Source organism: Triturus cristatus, chromosome 2_1 (assembly GCF_964204655.1).
Source record: "Triturus cristatus chromosome 2_1, aTriCri1.1, whole genome shotgun sequence".
In the NCBI taxonomy this organism is placed as follows: domain Eukaryota; kingdom Metazoa; phylum Chordata; class Amphibia; order Caudata; family Salamandridae; genus Triturus; species Triturus cristatus.
In genome coordinates, this window is record NC_140581.1 from 7,108,497 (window position 1) to 7,119,289 (window position 10,793).

Sequence of the window (10,793 nt, forward strand, 5' to 3'; positions counted from 1 at the left end):
CGCGAGTTATAGTTAGCTGAACTAACTACAACGGGGCAATTTCATTGGTTTTTTACGAGTAAAATGTCCAGCTAACTATAACATGTGTGAAACCTATGGTTTTTTCACTGAATATATATATATATATATATATATATATATATATAAAAAATAATAATTCGCGAAACCCAATGGCTGCCCGCAAAAGCGAAACCACACGCACAAGCGTGTGGTCAGCTTCCAGAACCCCCTTACAATACGTCTCTCGTTGCGCGAGCAGTGCTGCGCGAGGCCTAAAAAGGGGGGGTGCCCAGGGCACAGGATGACTTTGCAAAACTAGTTTAACACTTCTTAGTGCCCAGCACTTTATAATTCTGCTCTTTAGTAATAACCTTTTTGGTTCCGATTAACTTGCTTTTATCCTGTAAATGCATCACCAGTAATGAAATGCTATCAATTGTAGCTACTGAAGTTTTAAGTCAAAAACTGGCGCACTGTCAAAAATGTTAGCAGATTGGCTTACGTCGAGATACACAAGCCTTAGGTCATAGTAAACATTATTTGGCATGTACATACGCGTCAAGGCCCAACTTAATTTCAGCATTCGATGCTAATTCACTGTCAAATGTCTAATATGCAATTTAAATGAGCATGCCATGAGTCTTATCGGTTTTAAATTCTACATGAGTTACATTGCAATAGGTCTCGAAATGACATTGTTTTGAGCTACTGGTTATTGAAAATGTTATCGTTTTTTCCCTCTGTGAAGCATTAATCAAGGAATTGCATTGTAAATGACAATGCCTTTTATTTAGGTTTTAAAAACGAAAACAAAAATAAAAGGCATTGTTATTTGCAATGTCAATAGCTCAAATTGGCGTAAATGCGAGACCTATTGCATTGCACATGCTTGTTTCTCTGAGTAATTTACTCTTGCTACAGAGACAAACGTCACTTACTCTGGGATTTTCGGACCAAGAAATACTTTTGAAAATAAATTTTAAGAGCCAGTGTTAACTGAGTATTCTGGTGTAAACTGCCTTGTAAAGTCAGAGCTCAAGTGACAACTGCACTGAAACTGTTGTGTGGTAACAGAATTTAGTGGAAACGCTCACTGCCCCTTAATTCTGCAAATCTTTACACCTACACTAACATCACAGCATTAAACACGGACAAAAATTGTCCTCACTCCTTCCTGCACAAACTCATTCTCAGACATGTATTAATATATATACATAAAATGACAGTTCTGCATGTGTTGACGCTTAAATTCATGTACATTGGCACTCAATGGAAATAACACACATCTGCTGACACTCACGTATATATTAATAAACATATATATGCACTAACAGAAACTTGTCCACTGGGGCGCGCACACACCAGCTGGTACTCATTATTTTAGGTTTTTGCATATTTATATAGCGCCCAATTGTTTAACTTGCGAGTGCCTGCTACCCCCTTAGAAATTTGACCCCAGAGGTGTCCATAATTGTAATGGTAATAATCCACCTTTCTTTCAAGCAGTTGGTACTGGTGCAAGAAACCTTACAATAGAGTATTCTGTTTCTGTCCCTCGCAACCCCTCGGTCTGGGGTATAAAATGGCTGGTCTGTCACCTGCACCCGTAATGCCACATAGTTCATGGCTACACGGCCCCCTTGTGTGCTTTATGTAATGCCGCTTTCAAACCTCGCCGGCTCCCCCGGGGCGCTGACGCCAGCGTTCTGCCCCCTTTAGTGGCAGAGAAGGCAACAACTTCCTTTCTGGGCAATCCAGATCAAAGTCGTTAGACTGCTATCGTCAATGTGTTTTCGCACCCATAATCCGAAATGCTAATTGGTACAAAGCAGGCAGTCCTTGTGAGCAAACTGATTTGGAGGCGCTGTTATCCATCAGGCTTGACTGCTGCGTCACCCTGGGCCTGGCTACAAAATAAACAGAGGTTTATGAAGGGATATGGTCAGAGGCGAAGCAGTCCGTGAGATTATGGAGGTCTGTGCTGGAGACGTGCGCCGCTAGGCAGTCACCCCCACCTCTGACTGGACCCAGACCACGTCGGTCCCTGGAGACCGGTGGCGGAGCGCCAAGGCCTACACTAATCATTTGTTAATTTGGTGTATTCAAGACAAAGGCGGCCGCCCTTGTAGTCTAATAGGGTCGCCATTCTCTCGTCTGCCCGAGCAAGGGGAGGCCAAAGTTTGTCATTCTTAGAACCAGATCAGACAAGCCATGCTCTCACGGGTTCTGCACTCTGGTGCATGGTTGTGGCTGGAGAGGGATTCCTTCAGCTCATTTGTAGGTACCGGTCGCCATGGTTGTGGTGAATGGCATACAATATTAAAAAGAAGGTGGCACTTTATGACAGAACTTACATCTCTGTATATAGCCAAGTTACATTCTGTTCACTATGCTGTCACAGCAGAGTGTGAAAGAAATGTGCAGGAGTACTCCTTTAGAAACACCCAATATCTCTATGTGTAACTAAATGGTAATGGTAAAACACGTATGCTTAGCACACTTCTGTAGTGCCAAGCACCTCTGAGCAGTGCCTGTCATACTGAAAGTGTGCCTGGTAGTGAACATACAAAGGACAGTGGATTAGTAAGCATTTGTGGCATGTGAGCAGAAATAGTTTTATAGTTGCCTCTGGTGCTTGTTTGTTGCGGTTGTTCACAGCTTGTGACATGTCATAGAGTTAGTCTGGTAGTTTAAAGGGGGAAAAAATAATTGCGAAATCTATTTCAACACAAAGTCGACAAAAAAATGTGGCCTAACGGCTAGAGCGGTCGACCTCGAAGCCGGGAACCGGGTTTGATCTCGGCAGGGACGCTCAATATCCTGTGATCCTGAGCAAAACACGAAATCTCCCCCTGCCTAACAAAATGAATGTGTCCGTCTGTAACGCAACTGGTGCTATGTAAAGCGCTCCGATTCCTTCGGATTGAGTTTGCGCTATATAAAACAAAACAAAAAATAGGAAAAATTAAATGCCCTGCTACTACAGGCTATTGCATAGGCAATTCTGTGATGAAAGAAAAACACAAAAGTATACATCAGGTTTCAAAAGTCCCAATGAAACAAAAGCACTACGATAAAGAAGCACTTTGCTCTCAAAGCTCAATCTGAACAAAACCATGCACAAATTGCTTAAGCAAAGGTAAGCCGCTCACCTGTGTCCTACCTGTAATCCATTCCATGGGACAACATTTCTTTATTTAAAACCACCTTTTAGCGTCAGTGCTAAGTAAAATACTTTAATATTGAGAGCCACTGGACACTGCACTATTAATAATCGACCAGGTATTGCTTTATATACATTAGGAGTTGGAACATGTGAGGAGCCACTGCACATTATTGGCTGCACCCTACAGCTGCCGGAGGAAAGAAGTAAGGGCTTTGGAAATAAACAGATGTGATGAGAATCTGTTCTGCAGCTGTCTGTGCCAGCCTGATGTGAGGCAGTTAATGAGTTATTTAGCCTCTCAGCAGGCTCTTGATGGGGTGTGAATCTGAGCCCTCAGATCTCTGTTTAGTATGTAATTAGCAGTGCTGATTACATACTAAACAGGGGCAAACCAGCAAAGTAGGGAAATTTGTCTGATACCCCCTTCTTTTCTGCACCCATTTCCACCTCTTGCTCCAGGTGAGGGTGGGTGGGTGCTTTGTGGAGGTACGTCCTCCCCTGTCAGAGTCGAACAGCTGGCTCATTACCTACGCCTCATAAATACAAATGAGAGGGTCGAGGCTGATTGAATCCGCACCAAACAAATGTTAGTGGTTACCGTAATTAGACAACAATAGTGCACGAAACCAGAGTACTTCCCTCTTTACTCTCAAAAATGTGGGACCAAGTCCTACATTGACATACAAATACACAAGAGGTTCAGCACTATATACTTTTATATGATCTCCAAGTAACAACAGCCGTTTGATAAAGCATGTGACACAAGATATAAAGATTTTCTTCTTTATTGCTTTTGAATGAAGATTTCTTGCATTTCATTGGCGATGAGGGTTTTGCCCGGCCACATGCCAGAAAGATTTAGCTTTGCGGGGTACAATAAATGTCTGTGGTGCCAAACTTTTTTCAGCCGTAAAACTCACTGTTCTACACTGTAGGGATTCATAAATAAAAACCATCAGTACTGTAACAGAAAATAAAACTGGACGATCTTAATAACTGGGCTATGCAGCACCGCTTGAAATCAACGCACCAAACAAACATCGGTTTCGGAAGCAACTTCTTCCGCTCACGGGCAGGATCTCGCACAAATAACAAGCGGCACTGAAAGCGATCGCTATTGTAAACGAGACACGCCCGCGAGTGGTGCGGGCCACTGCGAGCCATATGTTTTCAATTATCGCGCCAGTGTTTGGGCACGATAATTGAAAACATATGGGCTTTGGTGCACGTAACACCAATAGGCCATGGGCGGAGCAATGTGCCCACCTTTGGCCTATTGCGTGATCTGTTTTTAAAAAAAAACACGCACGCAAAGCCCAAAAGCGGAACCCAAAAGGAAAAGCACACGCACGAGCGATTCCAGTGTCCGTTTTGGAACCCTCCACAAAAGGGCTCTCGCCTGCGCGAGCAGTGCTGCGCACTGCATCTAGGGGCGAGCCCTAATAAAAATGTATAGGCCTCTTTATTTATTGTTTGAACTTTCACCACCCAGTTTGGTAAACACTGATTTATTAAGAACAGACCAGCTCTCAAAGGAAGCCCTAGTAGTTTGTTTGAACTTGGCCAAATCACCCTGTCGCTGGGCCATGATCATCACAGCTGGCCAGATATGAGAACTTTGAAACAGGCTTGTAAGATAAGAAGTATAAAGGCCATCCTGCCAGGACAAGTCCCTAACACTATCGTCATTCAAACGAGATTATAAATACCATTTTCAAGACTAAAAGGAAGTTAGCAGATCGGGAAAATAAATATAGGTGAAAGAAAATGGCCAACTAGGCGAACACTGCAGCTGACTGGCAAGCAACACACAAAACGGTTTAGTCTCAATGGGTTTGTGTTATTTAGCACAATAAAGAGATGTACAAACATTAAAATTACAACTCATCCGAGTAAACTTCAAAGCTTCCAGAGGGCAGATCTCCACAGCAAACCTGTTTGATGCAGGGCATCTGGTACATTAAAGATATTTTACTGATCCCCTTCTGGGCGCGGCATATCACCCGTGAGGGTCTCAATGCGCTAGAGTGGATCATTGCTTGGTGGTGACCTGCTCATTCAAACAGCCAGGTCCCGAGTCCTTTCCTGACCTCCGCGAAACCAGCAGATTCCTCTCAGAGCACCTCTAAAGGGGAATGTTTCGAAAGCTGCCTTGTGCAGGACATTTGTAAAGCTCCTACCTTCCCCTCGTGGCACTGAAACTAATTTCTGAGAGGTGGTGCTCACTATGGTCTTGGGTCTACTTTCAATGCTGCTGGCATAAATTGAGATGTTTGCAGTTTACTTTGGCAATCATGTTTTTATTTGTGTGTTAGAAAACCTAAAGAATGCTGGGCCATTGGCTTTCCACCTATACCCCAGCAGGTGCAGTACTTACATTTACAAGATGTGCTACATTCTCAGATAGAGAAAGGAGGAGAAACCTCGGACCTCGTGTGAGAAGAATTAACAGCCTTTTGTCAAACTTAGTTACGTCAAGTCAAAGTTTGCATTTGAATGCACAATAAACGCCCAAAGTTTAACAATAGCTTGTATTGTGTTACTTCTCCAACTAAATTCAATCAGGTTTTATCCGAGGGTACTGCTGCACCTACTTTCAGCACCAATGCCCCCCAGTACCATTGTAAAGCTGGCAGACATATCTTCACAGTTCCAATCACATAGGAGAGAGGGACCCCATAAAAGGCTGCTTGGGGCATAACATGGAGCAATTATTTGCCTCGCCCTCTGTGAAGGGCAAAACGGGGGTCATGTGGCACCGTCTGGATGGAAGACAAGGGACAGAACCCTAAAAGTAGTGAAAATCCCCAATAAATGAGCGCTGGCTGCCATTTATGTGCCGCAGTGGACCTTTTACTTTAAGGGGTGCTTTATAGGTGCCTTGGAGGATGCTCAGTCCTTCATGGGGAGAGGGCACTTCCTGGGGTGCTCTAGGAAGGCGTTCCACTCCTCGAGGGGTGATCTATAGGTCCCGCTCAGGATGCGCAGTCCTCCACAGGGAGACGCTACTTCCTGGGGTACTCTAGGAGGTCGTTCCACCTCTTGAGGGGTGCCTGCACTTCAGGGGTGCTCTATAAGTCATTTTAAGGATGCGCAGTCCTCCATAGGGTGATAGTACCTACTAGGGTGCTCAGGGAGGGTAATTCCACCCCTCGAGGGGTGCTTGCACTCCAGGGGTGCTCTATAGTCCCTCTCAGGATGCACAGGTGCTCTGTACATCTGGGGGTGCTCTGTACCTCTAGGGGTGTGCCTCACCCCCAGCGCCCCTGTACACGCAGGAGCCCTGTGTGTCCTTTGGGGGTGCTCTGTACCTCTGGGGGTGCTCTGTTCCTCTGTGCGATGTACCTCTGGGGGCGTGTCTCTTCTCCAGCGCACCTGTACATGCAGGAGTCCTGTGTGTGCCTTGGGGGTGCTCTGTACCTCTGGGGGTGCTCCGTACCCCCAGAGCCCCTGTACATGCAGGAGCCCTGAGTGTCCTTTAGGGGTACATGTAGGAGTGCTCCCCCGCCCAGGGCTTACAGTTTTGCCTCCAAGGCCACCTCGTACCTCAAATATCTCCTGCACTCGCAGGGGTGCCCCAGGTGCTGTCCCTGGGATCCCCTCGATGTGGGGGGGGGGGACCCCGTATCCCCTAAAGATACCCACCTGTCTCACCGACCTGCCTTCGAAATTCAAACTTGGAGCCCGGAAGTGACATGTCCGGAAACACCAGAGGGGGCGGTCCGTACGTATAAGTCCCCAGTGCGCCGCGGCCCCACCCGGAAGTACGAGGGCACGTCTCCGTACGCAGATAGTGGGTGTGCGATTGGTACTTCCGGGTCACGGTCGTCAGAGCAGAGACGTGCGTGCGTCTGCGCATCTCTTCCACATCCGGTGTGGGAGGCAGGGAAGCACGGGGGACAGGAGTGCACGGGCGCCGTGCGGGAGGCAGAGAAGCACGGGGGCAGGAGTGCACGGGCTGTAGGCAGAGAAGCACGGGGGCAGGAGTGCACGGGCTGTAGGCAGAGAAGCACGGGGGCAGGAGTGCACGGGCTGTAGGCAGAGAAGCACGGGGGACAGGAGTGCACGGGCGCCGTGTGGGAGGCTGTAGAATCGATGAAACACTCCTTAAGTCGTAATTGAAGTTTAAAGGTTTATGTTGTTTCTGTCCGAAGAAGTTGAGGGAAAATTGTCACAGAAAAAGTCCATGCCACAACCAAATCCATCAAAATCTGAAGTGCAAAAACTTTTCTTCTTTGTAGTGATGATTTTCAAAGCTTGATCATTTGTGATTTTAACCAGACTTCTTATATTCCACCACCCCCTATCATTTAATAAAATAGCACTTTTTGCCACTTGAATAACTTTGACAGGTAGTGTGAATCTGGACTCTCCTTTCTTAACTCTCTTTGGTTTTTTAATTAGTACCCAATCACCAACAAAAAATGGGACATCTTTGGTGTGTTTAGAATCGTGATGATGTAAAGAAATAGCATCATGTTTACACCTTACTTGTTCCTGAACTCTCTGTAAGTTCCCCATATGAGTAACATCAGCATTAGTAATATCTTTCACCCAATGGGGACACAGATGTGAAATCGGTACTCTGTTGCGCAGAAGCTTAAAAGGAGATATATTTGTGGTACTGTGGGGAGTATTATGATAGGTCCACAGTTTCTCTTTTAAAAATTCCTCAACTTGTAAACCAGAAGACAGAGCAGTCTGAACTCCTTCCTTAAAGAATCTGTTGATACGTTCAACTAGTCCATTAGAGGAAGGAGAATAAAGTGCCACGGTAAGGTGTTTGATTTGAAAGTCATCCACAAATTTTAACATCTGATGAGACTTGAAATGTGTTCCATTGTCCGTCACAATCTGTCTTGGAGGACCCTCAATATCAAACACATTTCTCAAAAATTTGATAACAGAATTAGTATCAGGGGAGGACACAAAATCAAAATAGACCCACTTTGAAAAATAGTCAATCAATACCAAAAGATGTCTTTTACTAGCAGAAAGCAGATCAAATGGACCCGCAAAATCTAAAGCAACCTTTTCCCAGGGAGAATCAGGTAATGGGACCATATGAATGTTAGGCTCAAATGTCTTCCAATGCTTATCAGAAATAAGACGGGTATTGCAGTCTGAAATCCATGTTCTCACCTGCGAATCTAGACCAGGCCACCAATAGAACTGTTTCAGATTACGAATGGTGGCAGAAACCCCCATATGTCCTTCATGACTCTTCTTGAACAGAAGATGTCTAAAATTTGCGGGAGGGACCAAAAGATCATGTCGGAGTAAACATTCATTGACAATAGACAATTCATCCGATACCTGAAAGTAAGGTTTAATGCACGCAGGTAGATTTCTTTCAGGAGGCCAACCTGATTTGATATGAGACATGACCGTTTGAAGGGTAGAGTCACCAGAAAGTGCGGCCAACCAAGAATCTTTGTTAACCAAAGAGTTCTCCACTAAAATGTCATCAATGAGTGCTACAACACATTCCACTTCATCATGAATACACGATGAAGTGTCATCAATGGGCATCCTCGAGAGACAATCTGCCCGTGCATTCTTACCACTGGGCAAGTATCTGATGGAGAAATTGTACTCATGCAATTTTGAAAGAATTCTCACTAGTCTAGCTGAAGCCTTGCCTGTGCCATTCCCATTGAGCAAATAAATGAGGGGTTTGTGGTCAGTAAAAATGAGTTCCCCAAAGAAATGTTTTGAATTTCTCAATTGCCCATGTACAAGCCAGTGCCTCTTTCTCAATTGTACTGTAGTTCTTTTCAGATGAGAGAAGAGATCTCGAGGCATAGGCAATAGTGTGTTCTTTACCTCCAGAATACTATGATAGGACAGCACCTAAACCTAATTGGCTGGCATCTACAGTTACATAGCAGGATTGACCCGAAATAAAAGGTGCCAGAATAGGTTCAGAGGTAATTAAAGTTTTAATTTCACAAAAAGATTTGTTTGCTTCTTCAGACCAAACAAAAGTACTTCACTTGCGTAATAATTCTCTCAGTGGCTGAACTATCACAGAATAGCCTTGAATGAACCGAGAGTAATACTCGCAAAGTCCCAAAAAAGATCGGAGGGTGTCCTTATTCTTGGGCGAAGTACTATCTCTGATAGCAGCAATAAGAGAGAGTTTGGGTCTAATACCATCCTTTGATATACTGTGGCCTAGATAATCCAATGTATCCACCATGAATCTGCATTTCTCCTTTCTAAGAGTAATCCCAACATTTCTAAACAGACAATATTCTCTCTAAAATGAGATTATGTTCCCTATTGGTTTCTGCAAAAATGAGAACATCGTCCTGAAATGCCTGTACTCCAGATATACCCTTGAGAATGGTCTCCATGAACTTTTGAAACACACTTGCCGCAGAGGCAAGACCGAAAGGCATGCGCAGATATTTAAATGCGCCAAAAGGTGTGATAAAAGTTGTCAGGTCTTGGCTCTCTTTGGCAAGTGGTATCTGGTGATACGCTGACGTAAGATCAAGTAGTGAAAATACTTTTGCTTTGCCCAAATTTGCTAAAAGATCATGAACCTTGGGTAAAGGATGACCGTCAATAACAATATTTTTGTTGAGAGTGCGAAGGTCCACACATAAGCGGATCTCGTTTGTCTTTTTCTTCACGATAACAATTGGACTGACCCACTCTGATGAATCAGTAGTTGTAATAATGCCCTCCTTGCACAGTTTGTCCAGTAGGGTCTTAAGATCCTGCCGAACACTGAGAGGGACAGACCTTACCTTGTGTACCACCGGAGATGCATTCTCTTTGAGTTTAATCAGGTGCTCAAACTTTTTTATATTGCCAATGACATCACAAAATACTTCATTAAACTTGTTAACTACATTTGCAACATCAGTATCAACTTCACTCTCAATGAAATTGATAGATTGTTCAGCAAGGACAATTGGGTTTTCAGCTCCAGGGATAAGCATAATACCTAGTCTAGCCAGTTCCTTCCAACAAATTATATTTTGCCCTCTGATAGCTACATATATTTTTGTTGTAATCTTTCTGCCTAAACATGAAAGGATATCAATGAAATACCCAGACATATCAATATTTTTACCCCCAAATGCCTTAGGATGAACATCTGACTGAGAGAGTTGTCTATCTTTGTATTTTCCTTCGAATAAAACATCAGAAATGATCGTGATGGGTGCACCTGAGTCAGCCATCATTTCAATAGGAATACTGGAAATAGTTGCTTGACAAAATGGTCCCTTTATAGCAATATCTTCTATGCTGTCGTCTGAAATTGTAAGAAACATTTGACCTAAATCCTGAGCACATGTGTTGGGTGTGACTTCAACTGAGCTTACTTTAACAATATTTTAACCAGACATACAAACTGACATAAAATGTCCTAATTTGCCACATTTTGTGCAACGTTTAAATGAAGCCGGACAGCTTGGGTTATTACCTAGGTGATTCCGAGATCCACATCTAAAACAAAAATTGTTAGGTTTTCTAAATGGAACCTTGTTAAACCTGTTTCTGGTGTCAATGGCTGAAATTTGAACATCGTCATTCGAAACCATTGATACTGATGGGCTTGGGGAATGAAGATCATTAGATATAACATTTGAAGAGACTATAGACCTCTCTC

General features: G+C 44.0%; 1 protein-coding gene across 6 annotated transcripts in view; it reads right to left on the minus strand.

Moving 5' to 3' along the window:
- Positions 1 to 6,943, minus strand: part of ARHGEF39 (Rho guanine nucleotide exchange factor 39) — a 121,427-nt gene extending 114,484 nt beyond the window's left edge. For 5 of the 6 annotated variants that reach the window (XR_014969044.1, XM_085627613.1, XM_085627614.1 and 2 more), the window contains exon 1: positions 6,812 to 6,943. The gene's annotated coding sequence lies outside the window, so the exon portion shown is untranslated. Of the gene's footprint in view, positions 1 to 6,712; positions 6,734 to 6,811 lie in introns of those variants that run through there. The other variant, XM_085627612.1, reaches the window with a different exon arrangement.
- Positions 6,944 to 10,793: the final 3,850 nt, after the last annotated feature.